This window comes from Leptonychotes weddellii, chromosome 14 (assembly GCF_054177405.1).
Source record: "Leptonychotes weddellii isolate Sample4059 chromosome 14, ASM5417740v2, whole genome shotgun sequence".
Classification (NCBI taxonomy): Eukaryota; Metazoa; Chordata; class Mammalia; order Carnivora; family Phocidae; genus Leptonychotes; species Leptonychotes weddellii.
Window position 1 is genome coordinate 39,496,150 of NC_138382.1, and position 21,863 is coordinate 39,518,012.

General features: G+C 39.3%; 1 pseudogene; it reads right to left on the reverse strand.

The window, feature by feature from the left end:
• Positions 1-9,249: 9,249 nt before the first annotated feature.
• On the reverse strand, positions 9,250-9,805 carry LOC102728784 (large ribosomal subunit protein eL28 pseudogene; annotated as a pseudogene).
• Between the last annotated feature and the right edge of the window lie 12,058 nt (positions 9,806-21,863).

Genomic DNA, 21,863 nt, shown 5'->3' on the forward strand with positions numbered 1-21,863 from the left:
ATGCCTCCACGTGTGACTCAAATACACATCTATGAAGTTTAGAAAAAAATGTACTGTGCTCTAATCAAGCCTTAAAGAAAGGCCATTCTTCAGTAATGTAGAACATGAGGGCACAAGTAAGATTATGCCACAAGAAGCAAGTCCATAAAAAAAAAAAAAAAGAAAAGAAAAAAAAAAAAAAGAAGCAAGTCCAGCATGCAGGAGATTCTACAGGACAACTGGGCCAATTTCTCCAAGTCAATAGCACATGAGAAAGAAAAGGAAGGAAGGACTATTGTAGGCTAAATATTTAAGACGATGCTTAAGAGACAGAGCAACTATAGGCAGTGAGTGGACCTTATATAGGAAAATCAACTCTAAATACATATTTTTTATACCATTAAAGAAATTTTAACAAAATCTTGAGGTGGGGTAGTTTATAGTTCTGAATAATCCATTTACAGGAGGCAGAAAACAGGTTTACAAGTAACTCTTGTTAGGGTGTGAAGCATGATCCTCTTTTATATCATAGTCCCATTAAATAATTCATCTCTAGTAACTCTTTTATCCATAAATCACCATATAAGAATGGGAAAACCTTTCTCCATCTAAAAAAAGGGGCTGTGAGGTATGCTCACCTTTAAACCAAACCAAACCAAACCAAAACAAAACAAAAAAAACCTGACAGTTTTCAATGGATGGCATCAGAACCCTGGGATAAATGGAATAGTCCCCAAGGATGGTCAAATGTGAGTCTCTGCAGATGGCTGCACAGGATGACACTTCATAAAACATCAGTTCTCTGCTAAGCTGCACAGCATCTCTGGTGCTTCAGACATATTGTTTATCTCATCAAGAGGAGCAGGTTCAAAAGGTAAGAACTGAACAAGGGTCATTGCTGAGGAGACAGAGCAGATGGCCCATCTATGACGGTCTCCCTTCGCTTCATGAGAGACTGCTCCAATCCCAAGCACACCGGATGCCAATTAAAAGAGGTCTTGGCTGAGGGACCTGTCCTTCCCTGTGACACAGAATCAGTGTATCCTTTTTTCTCAGACTCTGCCCACTGCCCTGCTCCATCACTGACCTCTCCAGAAATGAAGAGGCCCCTCATGGCCAGTTCTGTGGAATAATAATCCATAGATACTAACTAGTGAGTGTCTGGATTTCTCCCAAACTTTTCACCCAAGTTCCAGGCTACATTTTATTCTCAGACCCTTTTTTGCTTCATCAATAACAAAGACATGTGTCCATGCTTTGTAAAGAACTTCAAAGACACGAGTTAAACATAAGAGAATTGTTTGGACTTCCTTCTGCCACAGAAAAGGGCTTTATTAACTACTCTTTCTAAACACATTTTAGGTGAATATAATCCATTTAAGTTTTCACAAAAACAGGTGTAAAAGATATGATTAGCAGGCATGTTTTAACTTTCAAAGTTCAGGTTTCTGAGCCCCGGCGTTGTTTAAGAAAAGCAATAATAGAAGTCTGAAGACAACCATCAAGATCAAATGTCTAGAAATCTCAGGGGAATCAAAGTTTTCTCTTGTAAAGGAACTTAAAATATTCTGATCCTCTGTGTAAAAATTTTTTTTAACATTTAGTATTAAGAATTAGGTCTTTAACTTCTTTTTCCTGTACTTCATAACAGCTTTCAACATGATCTCCCTTCCTCCAGACTTGCCTCCCTGCACTTCATCTTCCACACGCCTCCAGTGTATCCTTACTAAAACTCAGATTTGATCAGGTCATTGACTCTTCTGTTCCAGAATCCCTTCATGGCTCAGGACTCATGCCTTCTGATTAAAGCAAACACATTCATCTCCTTTACCCCTAGATCCCATCCGTGTGCCATGCTCCTGCCGTTCTGCAGGGTTGCCCAGTCCTGAACCCTTGCATACCTCTGCTCTTGCTCTTTCTTCTGTTATATATGCTCCTTTCTTCCTTTTCATCCTGGCAGGATCCAACTCCTGTCAAAATCTAGTTTAAATGCCACCTTATCTGTGAAGCTTTTCTTGACTCATCCAGATAGAATTAAATCACACTTTCTGGGTTTTTATACCTTAATGTAGAGTGAACAGATGGAAGGCAAAGCTTTAGAGCCAGAAAGATCTTATTTCCATTCCTGATTCCTCTGCCCACTGTGACCTTGGGCAAAACACTGAAGATCGCTGAGCCTCATATTTCTCATCCATGAAGTGGGTATAATAATATTAACATATCAGGGTGAACTGTGATCATATATACAAAATGCTTTGCCTAGGTCTTGGCTACATAGTAAAGACTCAAAGGAAGGTATTTACCTTGTTTTTATCATCTTATTATTATTTGCTCATTTATCACAATCTGATTGATATCATAGATAACAGAATGCCTGTCTAACCCACTAGGTTTTCAGTCATTAAAGGCAGGTATGTGATATTCATATTGTCATCCATGATGCCTAGCACAGAACCTGACTCATTGATGGTGCCAGTTTATTGCTTATTGAGTAAAAGTCCACCTGCATCTGATACAATGATTTCCTGAGCTTTGCTGAGAGAATGTTCCACTGTATCACAACTGTTGATTCATATGCACCAAAACATGCGTGTTACTTTAACAATATAAATATATACAGTGCTATAAATTGTTCTTTTTAGAACTCTGCACATACTCATCCCTGAAAAAAGGCAGCAGGACAGGGACTATCTCTTTTTGCCTCCTTTTTATCCATAAGTGTAAAATTAACATGACGTTGTAAGGCTTACAGAAAGTAATATATAAATTCACCTCTAACCTGTATTTCCACCAACATAGCTGCCGGAGATAGCTTGGGCTGAAATTGCACTAAAACTCCTGAATGATTCAGTTCACTCAGTTCAATTGCTCTTTCAGTATGTGCTATGCCCAGTTCATTGGGAAGGCAGTGTGGAACAAGACAACATAAAAGGCTTTCTTTCTAGTTCAATTAAAATAAACAATGACATGTGCCCTACTGAAATAACAACTGAACAACAGCATTAAATCCACGCCAGATATCCAAGTGGGAAAAGAACGTGTGATGCAACTGTCTCAGTCGGACCAGATCATGTCTGTCCCCAGGCTTCAGTCCCCAGGAGAGGCACACCTGTGCTGCCAGCAGCGTGAGCCTTCGGCTGCGTCACTGCCCAGCTAAAATTCTTCCACGGTTGCCATTTCTGGCCTGCAGCAGACAGTCCAAACCTTGAGGCTGGCACAAAAGGCTTCGGAGAAGTGAGACCACACCTATTTTCCCAGTCTTGCTTCCCTTCCCTTCTTCATACTTCCTAGGCTCAGTGACATGAAAATTATCTCCTCGGACTTCCAATTTCAACTCCCAACAGAGTGAAGAGACTAGAAGGCATCATTCCTTTCCTTATAACAAGTAAAACCCGAAAAAAACCCTGAAAATTACTTTTCTTGGAATCGTCAGAGAACTGAGATACTACTCAGGGCAAGCAGGAAGGTGGAGAAATAGATAAACACGGCCAAGACCTTATCTGGAGCAGAAGCCCACCGGAGCCATAAACTGGTAGGATTACTTACATGGCAATAATAGTTAAATGGTAATTTTGATGAGCTGCTGGAGGCTGAGGGTGAGCTAGCTGGAGAGTGAGAAATTCCTGAAGGCTGCAGTCTTGGAAGTTGGGGGACACACTTTCATGGGTTTTACCACCAAGAAACTCAGCAGGTTCTCATGGTGAAGATCTGAGAAAGATCCCCTCAAGGGCTCTGGCAGGGGGAGGGAAAGAGTAATTATTGTGAAATATGGGCAGAGATTTCTCCATAATAAAGGTCCACACTCCAGGGGAAAAGAGTTTTCCAGAACCTTTTCCCTACAAGAAAGGGCATTCCTCCCACTATAGCCCCCTCTAGCCTTCCGGTCTCATCTAAGAAGATGAAAACATAGTGAACAGGGGTCTAGGTCTCAAGGAAATAGACAGAACACTGCAGCCAGGCAAAGAAGTAGAAGGTGGGGGCTTGGGGGGGGCGGGAAGCTATACTACTGGGAAGACATGAAAGTTACAGCCCTAAGACACAGGCTGTATAAAACAGAGATTTAATCAAAGGATTATAGAGCGTTCCCCCTCTCCATAACATCACCAGACCAAGACTCCAGTATAGTAACAATGGACTGCAGCTGAAAGAGCAACAAGACACAAACTCTGTAAGGAAAAGTACTTAGGGAAGTCCAAGGTCAAACAGGGAGACAAAAATACAGACACTAGAGAGATTTGAAACCTCTAGCACCTATAGCTAAAGCAAATATTAAACCCAACCAAACTCCTAGTCAGCTTACATAAATCCTCATACTAAATACCTATATACTTTAGTTCCTATTACCCAATAAAACACATCTGGCTTTCAACAACAACAACAAATTAAGACATGCAAGAGAAAAAAACAGTCTGAAGAGATTAAAAAAAAAAAAATCATCAGAACCAGAACTACATATGGCATGAATTTGGGGATTATCAGAAAAGGAATTTAAAATAACTGTGATTCATATGTTAAGGACTTTAATGGAAAAGGTAGGCAACATGCAAGAACACATGGGTAATATAAGCAAAAGAAGGAAAATCCAAGAAAGAATCAAAAGGAGATGCTAGAAATCAAAAAAAGTATAACAGAAATAAAGAAATGCATTTGATAAGCTTATCCATAGATTTGACACAACTGTGGAAAGAATCTGTGATTTTGTAGATAGGTCAAAAGAAATTACCAACTGAAATGTAAAGAGAAAGAAGAGTTTAAAAAACTGAATGAACCATGCAGGAACTGTGGGATAATTTCAAAAGGTGTAACATACACGTAATTGGAAAATTAGAGTGAGAAGGGGAAAAAATGGAGAACTTTCCAAGTACTTTTCAAAACTGATGAGACTCCAAACCTCAGGTCCAGGAAGTTCAACCAACACAAAGCAAAATAATTGCAAACCATGTCCCCCCATATGCGCACATACGCGCGCACACACACACACACACACACACCCCTAGGCATATCATATTAAAACTGCAGAAAACCAAAGACATTGAGAAAATCTTGAAACACGACAGAGGAAAAAAAGTAATGACTTACCAATAGAGGAGCAAGTATAAGAAGGACAGCGGACTTCTCATCAGAAATTATATGATGAAGAAGAGAGTGCAGTGAAATATTTGAAGTATGGAAAGAAAAAAATCACCAACCTAGAATTTTATAGCAAGTAAAATTATTCTTTACAAGGGAATGAGAAATAAAGAACTTCCCAGACAACCAAAAATTGAGGGAATTCAGCATTTGCAGATTTGCCCTGAAATCCAAAAAGGATTTTATGCAAAAAGAAAATGATACAGGTCAGAAACTTGGATCTACCAAAAGACAAGAAGAGAATGAAGAAGGAATACATAATTTTACTTTTCTTATTCTTAACTGATCTAAAAAGTAACTGTATAAAGTCATAATAGTAACAACATATTGGATGACTATAACACATGACTAAGTGAAATAAATGACAACAATATCACAAAGGGAGAAATTGGGATGACTCTGTTATAAAGTACCCATACTACATGTGAAACACTATAGTATTATCTGAACATGGAATTAGATAGTTAAAAATGTATATGTAAACTCTTGGGCAATAAACAATTTAGAAAGAAGTATAACTGTAATGCTGACAGAAGAGAGAATGGAATCATTAAATTGCTCAGTTAAGACCAGAGAAAAGAGGGAAGAAAGGGAAAAAATGATAAGGGTAATGAATAGAAGACAGATACAAACACAGTAGATATTAATGCAACTATATCAATAATCACCTTAAGTGTGAATGATCTAAATACACCAATTAAAAACCAAGATTGTCAAAGTGGACAAACAACACAAAACCCAACTTTATGTTGCCTACAAGAAACCCACATTAAATATAAAGACAGAGATAGGTTAAAAGTAAAAAGACTGGAAAAGACATACCATGCTAACACTAAGTGAAAAAGTTGGACTAGGTATACTAATTTCTGACAAATCTACATTCAGAAAAAAGATTATCAGAGATAAAGAAAAGCATTATGTAATGATAAAGTGATCAATTCTCTAAGAAGACCTAACAATACTAACATGTATGCATCTAACAAGAAAGGATCAGAACATATGAGGCAAAAATCAACAGAACTGCAAGGAGAAATAGATATATCCACTATTATAGTCAGAGACTTCAAATGCTTTTGTCAGTAATAGACAGATCAAGCAGGCAGACTATCAGTAAGCATACAGTTGACCTTAACATCACTATCATTTGACTTGCTCTAATTGACATTCAGAGAATATTCCATCCAACAACAGAATACACATTCTTCTCCAGCTCATATCTGTAAGTGCAGACCCCATTCTGGGCCATAAAACACTCAACAAAAATGCATAGAAACCATACAAAATATAATCTCAAACCACAATGGGATTAAACTAGAAATTAACAACAGAAAGATAGCAGGAAAAATCCCCAAATATTTGGAAATTAAACAACAGACTTCTAGATATTACATGGGTCAAAGAAGTCTTGAGAGAAATTTTTAAATATTTGAACTAGATGAAAAGAAAAATACATATTATCAAAATATGTGGGATGTAGCAAAAGCAGTGCTTAAAAAGAAATTTATAACATTGAATACACATATTAGAATAGAATAAAGGTACAAAATCAATAATATAATCTTCCTTTTTAAGAAACCAGAGTAATTTAAGCATAAAGCAAGCAGAAACAAAATAATAAAAATTAGAGCAGAGAGGCACCTGGGTGGCTCAGTCATTCAGTGTCTCCCTTCGGCTCAGGTCATGATCCCAGGGTCCTGGGATCAAGCCCTGCATCAGGCTTCCTGCTCAGCGGGAAGCCTGCTTCTCCCTCTGCCTGCGGCCCCACTGCTTGTGTTCCTTCTCTTGCTGTCTCTCTCTCTCTGTCAAATAAATAAAATCTTTAACAACAACAACAACAAATTAGAGCAGAATTCAATGAAATTTAAAACAGGCAAACAGGGCACCTGGGTGGCTCAGTCAGTTAAGCGGCTGCTTTCAGCTTAGGTCGTGATCCTGGAGTCCTCGGGATCGAGTCCCATGTTGGGCTCCCTGCTCAGTGGGGAGTCTGCTTCTCCCTCTGTTCCTCTCTCATGCTCTCTCTCTCTCTCAAATAAATAAATCTTAAAAAAATTTAAAAATAAATAAAACAGGCAAACAATATAGAAAAGCTGTTTTTTTAAATGATGACAAAGGAAAAAAGGACACGAATTAACAATATCAGAAAGAAAAGAGTTTTCATTACTCTTGATCTCAAGGACATAAAAGGATAATAAAAGGAATATTATGAACAATCTCATGCCCACACATGGGATAACTTAGGTGAAATGGACCAATTTCTTGAAAGATACAAACTACTAAAACTCATGTGTGTAGAAATAAATAACTTGAAAAAACCCTATCTAGTAAAGAAATTGTCTCAATAATTAATAAACTTCCCAAAAAGGAAAGTACCAAGCCCAGATGGTTTTACTGGTGAATTCTACAAAACATTTAAGGAAGAAATAATACTCATTCTTCATAATCTGGTTCAGAAAATAAAAGCAGAGGGAAGACTTCCTAACTCCTTCTATAAGGATAACATTGCCCTATTAACAAAATCAGATAAGAACATTACCAAAAAAACAAAAAACAAAAACTGTAGAGAATAATTCACATAAACATAGACACAAAATCCCCAATTAAATATTACTGGATTCAATTTGCTAATGTTTAAAAAGAACTAAACACTACAACCAATGAAATTCATTCCAAGTATGCAAGAAAGATTCAACATTCAAAAATCAGTTAATGTAATCTATCATATCAACAGGCTAAAGAAAAATGTGATATTATCAATCAACACCCAAAAAGCATTTGACAAAGTCTAACACTTATGATTTAAAAAAAAGAAAGAAAAAAAAAACACTGTCAGAAAACCAGGAATAGAGAGAACTTTCTCAACTTGACAATGAACAACTAACAAAAACCTACATTCTGCATCATTTTTAATGGAGAGAAGCTGAATGCTTCCTCCCTAAGATCAGGAAGAAGTCAAGGATGTCTTCTCATCGTTCCCAATCAATACCTAATGGAAGCCCTAGCTAGTACAATATACAAGAAAAGTATATAAAAGCTATACATGTTGGAAAGGAAGGAGTGAAACTATTATTTGACATAATTACTATGCCTAAAATCCCAAAGAATCCACAGGAGAAGAAGTCTAGAATGATTCATGGTATGACACCGAAGTTGGGCGTGTGAGTACGAACTCATGTTTAGCGCAGTATTGATATAGTTACATACATATATTTTAAATATGCATCTATGCTGTTTAGTTTATACATACATATTTCCTTTCTCCATCAAGCCTGCAAGCAATGACTGTAGCAGAGACAAGTACACCTAGCCTCCAGATCTTGATTTCTAATACCATTCTCCAATACAAGGAGCCAGGAATCTCTGGAGAAATGGCAAATTCTAGGACAGAATAAAAAAGACAAAAAATACAGGATGAACCTGAAGCATTCAGTGTTCCACAAAGTAAAGGGTGGGGGGAAATAATAATGAAAGGAGTAAGTCAAAGGGACAGAGGAATCAACTGAAGCAGCTCTCAATGGCCAAGGCTGGAATAATTTAGGACTACTGGATTATAATATGAAGTATAAAATAAATATCCATGGGTCTGTACTGATATCTATAAATGATTGAATAAACAAATGGCAACAATAAACAAATTGATCATGCAGAAGAATTGCCAATTATTTATGTAGCTACTTTACACTCAAGGAGGTGGAATAGAACTCCCCCACTCTTTGACTAGGGCTATGCAGGGCCACTCTCTTCCAAAAACATCCAAAACAGGATGAAAAGAGGGGGGGGAAAGAGTAGCAGTAGAGAAATCTGACAAACATTGTCTAAGCCAAGTGATAAACGTTAACATCAAAAGTGATAGACATATCATCAAAACATCTATTGAAGAAAACAGACCAATGCTACACAAGGGGCATTCTACTAATTACCTGACAAGTATGCCTCAAAACTTTTAAGGTCATCAAAAACGAAAAACACTGTCACAGCCAGAAGGAACCTAAGGAGGCATTATGACTAAATGCAATGTAGTATCCTGGATTGGTTCCCAGACCAGAAAAGACATAGGTAAAAATTATGGAAACTGGACTCAAGTATTGACTTTAGTTAATAAGGTGTCAATATTGCTTCATTAATTGTGACAATTTTATCATACTAATAGAATAATAGGGGAATTTGGGAATGGAGTATATGTGGAATCTCTCTGCACTTTTTTTTTAGGTGGTTGACATCTTTATTGCTTTGGAGGTGGGCGGGGTGGGGGGAGGCGGGTGCTCTGGAGCTCTTGGTGGGGCGGGCTTCCCTCCTCTTCACCGTCACAGGCTTCTGGCCGCACAGGATGGCACTGGCTTTGCAAACTGCAATCACGCACAGGTCTGGGCTGTAACTGTTCTTGTGGATCATGTGTCTGATGTTGCTGAGGGTGGCCGGAGCATTCTTGTTAATGGTGGTCTGCATGTAGGAGGTTGGCAGGCTTTTCCTGGAGGGATCTGCACTTACAATCACCACTCCTTCTTTGCCTTCTGTCCCCCCGGGCTCCACACCCACAGTCTTGCAGTGAACCAGCCCCTTATCGCAGAAGGAGTTGTGACCTTCAGGTTACTGGGCTCAGTGATGCATGTCTGCCTGCTCCTCTCGATCTGGAAGCTGGAGCAGGTCCCCATGACCATCCACTGGTGGGCAGACATGGAGGCAGCTCTTCTCACGGCAACCTGTGTGAGGCAGGCTCTCTCTATTATTTTCACAAGTTTTCTGTAAGTCTAAAATAAAAAGCCTATTTAAAAATATATTTAGGTTGAATCACTATGTGGTATACCTGAAACTAATATAACACTGTCTGTTAACTCTACTTCCATTAAATATATATTTTTTATTTCAGTGTCACTTTTATGCTAACATTATGTTACTCTTATCTCTCCTCATTATGTTGGTTTCTTGGCCAGACATAAGCCTACTTCTCCATCTGCCAAAACGCTAAGACTTCCTCTATAAAGTCATCTTCAACCTCTCTAGTGTTCTGGTTTCTGCTCTCGATGTCAGGGCAATTACCACAATGTAATCATGTGCTCACCTCTCCCTACACTAAGCTGAGTTCTCCGTGGCCTCCACCACATCTCATTATTCTAACACTGCGCTAGCAAAGTGCTGACCATAATGGAGGCACTCAACTCATGTATGTGTATTGCCTAAATGAAAGATCATGTTACAAATGCTTCTGAATTTTTAAACAAGTTCACAGGCATTATTCTGTACGTGCATCCAACCACTGTGTATGTTTAGAGGCCACTATTTTTGCCACTTGAAATGAGTAAATTGAGACTCCGAGTCAAAAAGAATTGTCTTAGCTTACACTACTCAGAAATGCTGGAAAAGGTATTTATCTCCTTTTTATGCCTCTACATCTACTTTTCCCTCCCATGTAGAGATAAGCTGAGGCTCTCCACCTGGTTTAAGTGCTGGCTCTGTCCACTGCTCTCCTCTCTGATCTTGGGCAAGGCACAAAATCTAGATGCACTTCAAAACCCTCGCATATTTTAACGGAAACTAATGCCAATTTTTACCTCAGAGTTTTGTGAGGATTCATGACACAATGCTTGTAAAGTGACTGACACTTGGTAAGAGCTCAATAAATTGCAACCACTTTATTTTTTCTCTAATATTACTAATAGTATAACTATTTTAGAATCAACCCATCAGCTTTGCTGAAATGCAAAAAAAAGGAAAAAAAAGGAAGGGCCACATTCTATTTGCTCTATTTGAGCCAACACACAGGTCCTTTTTTTTTTTTTTTTTTAAAGTTATCCTCCCATTTAAAAAACAAGCCCAATGGCAAAGAACCAGCCTTCTACTTGAGATGGGCATTTGGACTGTATGACCTCCAAGTTCCTTTCTGCACATATACCCTTCCATATTCTTTATTTCCTTTGCAGTCCCCTAAGTACTGTAGCCTACAATATCAGAGGTTCAATAAAGGTTGGCTGACTGAGGCTTTCAAACTCCCAACACAATCACTTTCACGATGCCAACTTTGATTCAATTTGTGATTTATGGGCATATGGAGTGTTTCGCATCCCAGAGTTTCCTCTTTTGAGTCATGATTTGCAAATGGATATAATAACCCATAAACTGATATCAGCATCCAAACAGAGCCATCCAACTCCAGTAATGAATGGCCTTTGGAGTGAAAAAGACACCAGCCCATTAAGAAGGGCTCAAACAGCAAGCGAGTGTGAATAGCTGCCTTCATAAAGTCAGAGTTTCTCAGTTCATTCCCCACAGTCTGTCCATTCGAAGACATTGTGTGTGACGGGTGCCTAATGCAATCGGACTCTCACTCTCCTTTGGCAAGCAGGCCTGCAACAATAGACTAAACCTCGGCCCTGCCAACCCCAAACAGGCATGCCAGTCTGCCTCATTCCAGATTTGTGGCTTGTCTCCACAAAGTAATAGTGATTCTCTTGTCTGTACCAATTGCGGGCTGCAGATGGGTAGCCTAATGTTGTAATGTCGGACTAAATTCTACACAGATGAACTGGAAAATTTCCTCACTCATTCAGAAATCTGCCAGCCAGCTGTCAGGTCTCCAGGACTCCCTCACTTGCCCAGATCACCAGTGAACAGACGGTGTTCACCACAATGATTAGGCTGTGGTTTTAGTTCAAACTTTTTGAACTCCTATCGAATGATTTAATCCATTCTTCTTTCTTCAAAGACTCTGGAAAACGGTCAGTGGTAATTTTCTTAAGCAGAAAGATTCTTCAAGAAGGCAACTGAGAAAACTGCCGAAACCACCTTGGAGTAAGGGATAAAACGTGGACCTCTGTGAGCTGTTCATTGCCATGACCCCACTCCATGCCTGATCACTATTCCATGGTGCCCAGTGGAAGACACCCTTTTGTGCCAGTAGAGATGGGGAACTGGGAAGCAGGTGCCAGCTCCTATGTACTTGACTGTCACCATCAATAAAGGACACAACATAATTTTAGGGGACTCCAAAAGCCAAGACACACGGCTTAAATAGAAAAAGAAACAAGTGACAAATGGACTACAAAGAAGTAAGAAAGAGGGAAGAATCTATTTCATTTGCATTTCTAAAATATGAGAACATTGCATATTCCAAAAAAATGTCCTTTTTGCCTTCACATATTTAAATAAATAGAGAGACCTTAAATGGATCATCTGTGTATGGACTTTTTGAAGGGTTTTTAGTTTTTTAATTTTTTTATAGAGTTTGTTCTTCCTTTAGCATTTGATCTGGGTACAGTCAGTTCCAAAAAAATCTAAGAATGTCCATTTATGGGGTCCTTTCTCTAGGGAGTGGGGATTTTGAAAAATCCCAAAGTTCTTTCTGAAGAGGTTCTCTCAGGGCGCTTCCTTGTCAATCATCAGTCTAAGTGAGTCACTCACACATACCTTCCCAGTTAGTGTGAGATTTGGGGTTAAGTAAGCTTAGGTTCAAAAACTGGCTCTGTAGTCTACAGTGTGCAAAAACATTTAGAAACCTATTTAATTTTTCATAGCCTCCATTTCCTCATCTTTCAGTTACTGTGAGGTCTCTATTCAGGTTGTAAAGCCACCTGTCAACAACTCCCCAAACACTCCCCCTCTAAACTATACACAGTCTACCAATCCTGCTAAATCTGGCCCCTGCCTTCCTCTTTAATTCTATCTCAAGCTACTCTCTTTCTAACACACCATACTCGGAGACCCTGACCTACTTTCTGATCCCTAAATATACCAAGGACTGTCCCCTCTCAAGGGCTTCACGTCTTGTCTTCTCCACCTACATCACCTTGCTCGCTGCTCTTTCCGTAGCTGGATTTTTCTCATTCTTCAGATTTCATCTGGACTATCATTTCCTCAAAGAGGTCTTCTCAGACCCCTTTACCAAGTAGGTCCTCCAGTCAAGGGTCTGTTGGTTCTTTACAGCTCTTTTCAGTTTGCACGTATGTTTTTATGTTTCTCATTACCTTTCCCCTTCATGGAGGTGAGGGTATGCCCACCTGGACACATGACTCCATCGCTCCTCTACCTCCTCACAACTCCACTGCTTTGACTAATTAGCATTCATCCTTTTTTTTAGTGACACTAAATTCATTTTAGTGAGGCTAAATTCCATCTGTATATATTTTCTTAGCACCCTGTACTTTCCTTCTCAACTCTCTAAACCCTTGTAATTACTTGGTCATTGTCTCTCTTTCTTAATATACTCATAGGAGAACAGGGTCCAAGTCTGTTTTCTCCTGTGTCCATACTGCTCAGTATGGTGCCTGGCACCTAGAAGAGATGCTCAATAAATGTTAATTCCTGAATGTTCCCACGTTACCCTTCAGTCTAAATCCCACAAGCGCCTTAATTTTCCCCGAGAGTCTTCATGTTGATGCCCCCTTTACATGTGGATTCAACACATTTCTCTTCAGTTTCTCTTACTTCATGCCATAAATCTCTTTCACTTCAAAACTATTGTGTGAAAACCTAGAATTACTTATTTAGACACATTTCCAGGGTATTCAATTCAAAGAATGTGTAAAATCAGAGCAAAGCATAATGTGTAGAAAGTGAGGTGAAAACGCCCACTTAATTTGCTTTGGGGGTTTAGGGTGGGTGAACAATTATACACATAAGCAATTACTTAGCAAATAAGACCCAAATAGTTTGTGGAAGCTTCTGATTATCTCTTTCCTAATTTTATAGTAATGTCTCATCTTCTTTAGCATTTCAATTTTTCTCCTTTCTTCTGCCTCTCCACAGCAAGCTAGTTTTCACCTTCTGTATCTCCTAGCAGTGAGTATTTTTCTCCAACACTGAACCCAAGATGGCTACACGGGTTTGCACTTCTCTGTGGAATCCTCTGCTCACAAAATCCCTAATTGGTAAAACTCATACCTCAGGGAATAGTTGTCATATGACCAAATCCAAAACAAGCTGTCAAATAAATAAGACCATCAAGTGCTTTGGACATGCCAAAAGTAAATACACAGACATCTACAGACTACTGATAAAGTTTTGTTTCCTGTTCTGGAGGGCTTCTCGTCGTACTCAAAGTCACCTTCATTCTAACACTCTGAGCTCTGCAGTTAAGTAATAAAGTTATATTCTTTTTGTTCATTTTATTATAAGAATACTGCATTACATCCACATTTAGAGTTTTCTCAGAAACGTATTCTATTTAGTCCCAAGCAAAATTAAATTAACCTAAAGTTTGGGAGACTGTATGACAATAAATCACATAAATGCTATCCAGGGAACAGTAGCAGTCTTATCGTGGCAAAAGTTAATTATCTAAACATTTGCAGAATTTTAAGATGTCGGGAAAATAGGCCAAATATATTGAAATGCAGCTGAGCCTTGAAATGTTTAAAATGTCTCAGAAACATAAAAAACATCTAGGTCTCAGTGACCTTTTAACACAGTATCTCTTTAAGAATTAACAATGTATAAAATGGTGAAGTAACAACATTCTCAGCTACAGTGAAAGCATCTAAGAGGTCAGCTGTATAGGTTTTCATTGCTGACTATAGCAATGAACAAGTACAGTTCTTTGAAATACAGATGTTATTTAGGTTACAAAGAATTAGATAATATTGCAAAGCTAACTTAATGTTTGCTTGTCGAAAAGACCTATTTGCCCTCCCTCCCCTTCCCGTCCTTTGTATTTATCACTTCCATACCGCAAACAACCTTGCCCTTCAGGTCAAAAGAGGCTGGATTTTAATCCTGACAATGTAACATTGTGCAAGAGACTTAAACTCTCTGAACTTCAACTCCTCCTCATCAAAATAGGGTTAATAGCTGTCTCATAAGGTCTGGGGATTCAACAAGGTGAGGTATGCAAAATTCTTGGCGTAAAGGCTGGCAGACGTTCATTGCTCAATAACTATCTTCACACCTTCACCCTTCATTTGAGGAAAATAGAAAGTACGCCTCTCTTGTTACCTTATGACTTGAAATGTGCCCTCTGGGTCAATCCTCACAGGACTCAGTTGCATAGATCTCAAACTCCATTATACCAACTCCAAAATGTTTTACAGCAGTCGTTCTCTAAACCAAGAAATAAACAGCCACCATTTAAAAGTGGGGGGTGGGGAAAATCATGGATGAACTGAAATACATCTGTGGTCACCTGAGGCCTTAAGTTAAAAACAACAACACAGCACTGAAAGTAAAATGCTGCATCTTTGGGCAAGAACTTGCAACAGGCAATTGCAAAGACAACTGCAAATTGGGTCACAAATCAAGTGTAAGGTTAAAAAACCAGCCATCCAAATAAACCGGGATATATTTGTACTAATTTCTTAAATGATTTTGAAAATTTAAACATAAAACTTTACTGGTCAAAGCCTTTGTGGACTCCCTGAAAAGAAGTCAGTTTGAAAAACAAAGTTTCATAGTAACAGAATTGTGTATTTTTTTAAATAGCAGATTTCAGGTTTCAGAGGCTAGAGGTGAAATCGAGGTGTGTCACAGTTTACAATGTGTCTTCATCCCTATTTAAAATGCACTTTACTCCAAGTAAACATCAGTGCTTTAAAGAAAGCAGGGTAAAGGGAATTACGAAAACATAACTCCGTGACTTTCTTCCTATTTTTGAATCTGTTTTGCTGTCTTTTTTCAATCATTGTCTGGGAATTTGGGTACTCCAGGGTCAGAATCACACCGATGCAGCTGGGTGCCTGAGTCCAGTTGGGCATCTCCCTCCAGCTCTGGTAGTGATCCCGGGGTCCTAGGGCTCTCTGCTCAATGGGGAGCCTGCTTCTCCCTCTCCTTCTCCCCCTGTTTGTGCTGTCTCGCTCTCTCTCTCAAATAAGTAAAAAAAAAAAAAAAAATCTTAAAAAAACCCCAAAAAACCCAAAAACCTATGTAGCTAAGCCAGGACTATGATGGAATATAGCCAGCCACATGTAAGGAGATGGGGAATACTCCCTTTCTCTGATCTTAGTTCAATGCTCCTTGTGGGAACTCCCCTAGCACTTTGTGCTTACCAGCCAAGGTGTTTATATTAAGAACAAGAGCTAACCTTTATTACAGAATCCTGGCACAGGGTTTCAACGTTCAATAAGTATTCAAAAAATGAAGGAACAATAAGTGGCTAATTTATATTTAATACAAAATAGCTATCAACTCAGTTTATCCCTTCTAATGCCATATCATTTATCTTCTAATAAAGAACGTTTAAAAAAGCAGAAACAGACCCATAAATACAGAGAACAAACTGATAGCTGCCAGAGAGGGTGTGTGGTGGAGAGATGGTCATAATGGGTGAAGGGGAGTGGGAGGTACGAGGCTTCTAGTTATGGGATGACTAAGTCATGGGGATGAAAGGCACAGCATAGAGAATGTAGTCGATGATATTATAATAGCATTGTATGGTGACCGATGGGAGCTACCCTTACAATGAGCACAGCATAATGTATAGACTTGTCCAATCACTATGTTTTACACCTGAAACTAATGTAACATTCATTGGGTGTGGACTATACTCGAATAAAAAACAGATTATTTACTTCCTTCCCCCCCTACACACACATACACACACATCCATGACATACCCTATCGCCTCACCTTGTCAGGGGCAAACAAAACCAAACTGGCCTATAGAACTTTTGTCTCACCACCTAGGTTGAAAAAGTGAAGAGTTTGAGATCCATTGCTCTATCACCGCAGCATCAATACACATGACCGCAACAGTATCATCTGGTTGTTTATTTTGACCAAGGGTTATTTACTCTAAATTGGATAAGGGTTAAAATTAATTACAGATATCTTCTAGCTGAGTGGCTCAGTGATCACTGCCTGGAATGATCCCTATGTCTTGATGTCTATCAATACATCCAAACCACCCATCAAGTCACTAATTGGCATGCTCTGCAGAAGTCTCTGGAGAAAAGCTAAGAAACTGAGCACTTTCTAGCCTCAGTATACTCTTGAAGCATGCTTTCCTGGAGATCAGAGCTGTCAAGGGGCACTTTGATCATGGGAGACCATTAAGGCTCCTTCGCACTTTCGAGATGTCAAGATTTTAACAGAAACACAGTATTGCACTAAATCCAATGTCATCTTCTTGATACTTATGAGGAAGCAAAATAAAATGGGCAATTAAAAATCTATGAAGGTCGACTGATTTTCTCTACTAGCAATTATGCCTTATAATTGTTTGCTAAAAGAGGAATTGGCATTTTACAAAGCCAATGATTGGCTGGGATTTTGTGCTTACTGAACCTCTGTGGGTTTAGAGTTTGGATTTGGATAAAAACCAAGAGTTGAGCAGCATTTGAGCAGCTTTCTCCCATGCCTTTCATCTAGAAGCTGGCTGGTGAGCTCACGAGGTTTCTGACATTTCCCCCATTCCAACCAGGCTGGAACCCCACTGTAATCAAAATTCACAATGTTCCAGAACCCAGACTTTGGTCCTCATTAAAAACCCAACAGATAAAAAAGTCCAGGAGGCCCGCTAGCCAAACCTTTTCACACAGCAGGGAAGGTTTGCATTCGGTTTTATTTTTAAGTTAGCAGACTAGGTCAGGACTCATTTTGAAGGCTGATGAAAGACCTAGAGCCCATGTTTCATCTTCTGATTAATCCAAAATTAAACAATTCAGAGATTTTGATCATTTAGTCTTTTTTTTTAAACATATGTGACAGATAATAAATAGCCATGTCTAGTACACATAGCAGGACACATTGTGTCTGCCTGCAGGCTCTTGATGGACCATTCTTAGGCTTATTCCAAGATCAGATAGTAAATCACAATTTCCTTTTAAAGCACTGTTACAATTTTCACCTCTTATTGAAACCGAAATATATGTATTCTGCTACTTAGGCATGACTTACCTGCTGCTCATATTCCCAGTCATAATCTATCTTACTTTTTAAGAACACTTTTGATGAAGCGGGTATGTGATTTATGTAAGCCTTGTAGTACGTGAAAGGGGGAAGGAATTAGACACATATTCTGAGGCTCATTAGTCGCGTTTGAGTTAAACATAAATCTCTGGAGAATAACAAAGTATTTTGCATTTTCCAAGTTTTTTTTTTTTTTTCCTAAATCAAGGCTTGAAAATTAACAGACTTCAAAAATAATAAACAGTCAATCCCACAAGACATGAGTGGGAACTCCAACACACCAAGCAAGATCATGGATGTTTCGGATAGATAAACAACTGGCCCTCCACACAGGGTGCCTGTCGCCATTCTAGTCCCTGGATTTTAACAGCCCTACCTTTTGTGAGCACCTCAGCCCTCTTGCCCTCTGGTCCCTCTGACCAGTTTCCGTTGCCTCCTCTGAGCTCCCTAAGGAACATATCAGCAAAGCAGAGGACTTTGCCTACATCTTCTTTATAACTCATCACAATGCATTGCAATTATTTGCTTCCTTGAATGTCTTCCTCACAGACTGTGATCTCCTCAAGGACTAAGCCTTGTCTTTTCATCCCAGCATAAAGCAGAGGACCTAGCATATTTATTTGCATATGCATTTTTTTTTATTTACACTTTGACTCTTTGCTAAAGAATATTTTAAGGTGCTTTATAGAACAGAGGGGTTTATCACTCAAAGGAATAAAAGATAAATCCATAAATAAAATAGGGCACAATAAAAATAAGAGGCGATTAGTTGGTGCCCAGCAGTTGCTAGAGTCTATCAGTCAGGGTCTCAGCAGGAATCCGATGGCACATTCAAATTGAATCCATTAAGGAGAGTTTAATAAAGGGACTATTTGTAAAAGTGCTGGAAGGATTTAAGAAATGGAAAAAGTGGGTAAGTGGAGTGCCTCTGGGAAAATAACCAAAAAACCTCCACCAGGAATTTTTTACTACTCTAGACCTGAAGGGCAAGGTGAGGGAGTGGTTACCCGTACCCAGAGACAGAACTCTGCAGGGACAGGCTGCCCGATAGGAGCTGTGGACCTACAAAAGGAAGGAGCTAACCCGCAGTGTCCTGACCTGCAGAGAGCTCAGGGAATAAGCACCTAGTTTCATTCTCTCCTTGCCTTTAGATCTCGTTCTGATACTTCTCATGGCCCAAATCCAATGGAAGCCTGAGGGCAGAGAATCCCCTTGATACAGTCCATACAGGTCAGGTTCCAGGGCCCAGAGCCACGTGCAGAAGAAGGGGTAAGAAGAAGATATCCAACACAGAGCATAAGCTTGTACCTTCAGTTATAGACATGTTAGCAACCGGCCAGAACAAAATTAGAAACATAATTAGTTCCAAAACTCAGAGCATTTATCATTAATAGCATATCAGGGGTTTCTGAAAAGGCACAGAGGCCTGAGATAAAAATCTCCCACTGTAATGCCAGAGAGTGACTTTCAAAGACTTCCTTCTGGTAGCATGCCTGGAGGCGCACCCAGGGCCCAGGACACAAAGCTGTTGAGAATAATTCTACAAGGCCACAGTAATGGAGTCTACCTACCAGTCTCCCAGCCTGACGATCTAGGGGTCAATTTTAAGGAACTAACTTGAAGGAAATGCCAAACGGATTATCTTTTATGCATTTCTCCAAGAATATCAGTCACTTCTTTTTTAACAAAGATTTTGAGAAAAGTTGAGCAGCAGACAATTAATATTCCCTGGCAAAAACAAGGATTACGTGTGAATGATAAAGCTGCAGACTTCATTAACCAAATGAATGGAATGAGGGCCAGTCCCTTTTGTGAAATTTAAGGGGGCCTACCTGATATGCATCCAAATAGATGCCCAACACACGCAGGTACACATAGTCAAGCTGATTCTAGACTCTCCGAGAAAGACCCAATAAACATTTGCTTTAAGAAACAGAAATGGAGGCGCCTGGGTGGCTCAGTCGGTTAAGCGACTGCCTTCGGCTCAGGTCATGATCCTGGAGTCCCGGGATCGAGTCCCACATCGGGCTCCCTGCTTAGCAAGGAGTCTGCTTCTCCCTCTGACCCTTCTCCCTCTCATGCTCTCTGTCTCTCATTCTCTCTGTCTTTCTCTCATGCTCTCTGTCTCTCATTCTCTCTCTCTCAAATAAATAAAATCTTAAAAAAAAAAAAAAGAAACAGAAATGGAAGGGTGCTTTAGGGGTGTGTGTGTGTGTGTGTGTGTGTGTGTGTGTAGACATATATTATCTCCTAGTTCTGTTTTCTGGAGAATACTAATTCAAGTGAGTTACTTAAGCTCTCTGTGCCTCAGTTTCCTAACCTATTAAATGCAGATGGTGATAGTTATGTAAAATTTAAATGAGTTAACATGTATAAAGTATTTAGAAGACTAACACTTAGTAGCAATTTAAAACTGTTAATGATGATGGTTAGAATATCAGAAGAGCCATTAGTTCTTTTTACTGTAACAAGGAATGAAATAACTAGTTTTTGTCAATATACTGAGGAGAAGAAAATGCTTTCTTTTGGGGTCTGCTTGGTAGCAAAGATGAAGAAAAAACAAACTGGGAGTATGCCCCCATTCTCTGTGTGTTCCAATTTCTGCTTTTTTAAAAAGATGTATTTATTTATTTGAGAGAGAGATTGAAAGCGGGAAGGGCAGGAGAGAGAAACTGAAGCAGCTTCCACGCTGAACGCAGAGCACATCAGCAAGCTCCATCTCACGACCCTGAGATCACGACCTGAGCCGATAACGAAGAGTTGGCCACTTAACCAGCTGTGCTATATAGTTATACAGAAATTGGTTCATTTGGTTCTGTAGATGAGACGTCCCATGATCTGCCATCTGCAGGCCAGAGAAACTCCCACGTCCAAGGGCAGGAGAAGATGGAGGTCCTAGATCAAGAAGGCAGAGAGAATTTGCCTTTTCTTTGCATTTTTGTTCTATCTGGGCCTAACCAATTGAATGATGCTTGCCCACATTAGTGAGGGCACACCTTCCCTATTCAGTCTCCTGATTCAAATGCTAATTTCTACTGGAAACACCCAAAATAATGTTTTACCAGCTATCTGGGCATCCCTTAGCTCAGTCAATGGACACATAAAATTAACCATCACATTGCTCAAGTTCACCCAGTACACTAGAGGATTTAAACTTCAGATGTCTAGCTTCAGAGCTCCCTCTCTTAACCACCACAAAATCCTAACACTTTAGTCCAACATTAGACAAGGAAAGTAGATAAAAAGCCATCCCCTGTGAAATGAGAAACTTGACAGGATCATGAATTGTCACCTAAATAATACTCCTAGCCTAACATTTCCCAAACTGTGATTCCATAGGACATCCTGTCCTATAAGATGCACCAGAAAAAGAAGGGTGCCAAGAACAATCAAGTTTAAAAACCTACATATTAGTATCCTACTTTGTGAGAGTCATGATACATACATATATTACAGGCTCTGAGAAAGTATTCATTAAAGGAAACTTTTTTCTCTTTCATTATCCAGATTCTACTAAATTTATTCCATCAGTGAATTCACTCATTGCTTCATCCTTGCTAAGGTCAGCAATGACCTCTGGGTCACTAAATCCCAAGGACTTCTTAGCAGCTCTAGACACGATAGACTTTGCCCTCCTTTTGAAACACGCTCTTTCTGTGGCTTCTGCAATATAAATCTCTTGGTTTCCTTCCTTTTGTGTGTTTCTCATTACTCCTTTACCAGTTCATCGACCACCTGCCAGTCAACAATTTTTGGGAGTCCTCAGGACTCAGTCCCCAGCTCTTTCCTCATCTTGAGGGTCTCTACCTAGGTGACTGCATTTACTTCCATTGCTTTACTATCCACCTATTTGCAGACGATGCCTAGATTTATGTCAATATTCCAGACTTAGTCCAGAACTGTTTTTCCAACTTCCTATTTGAAAT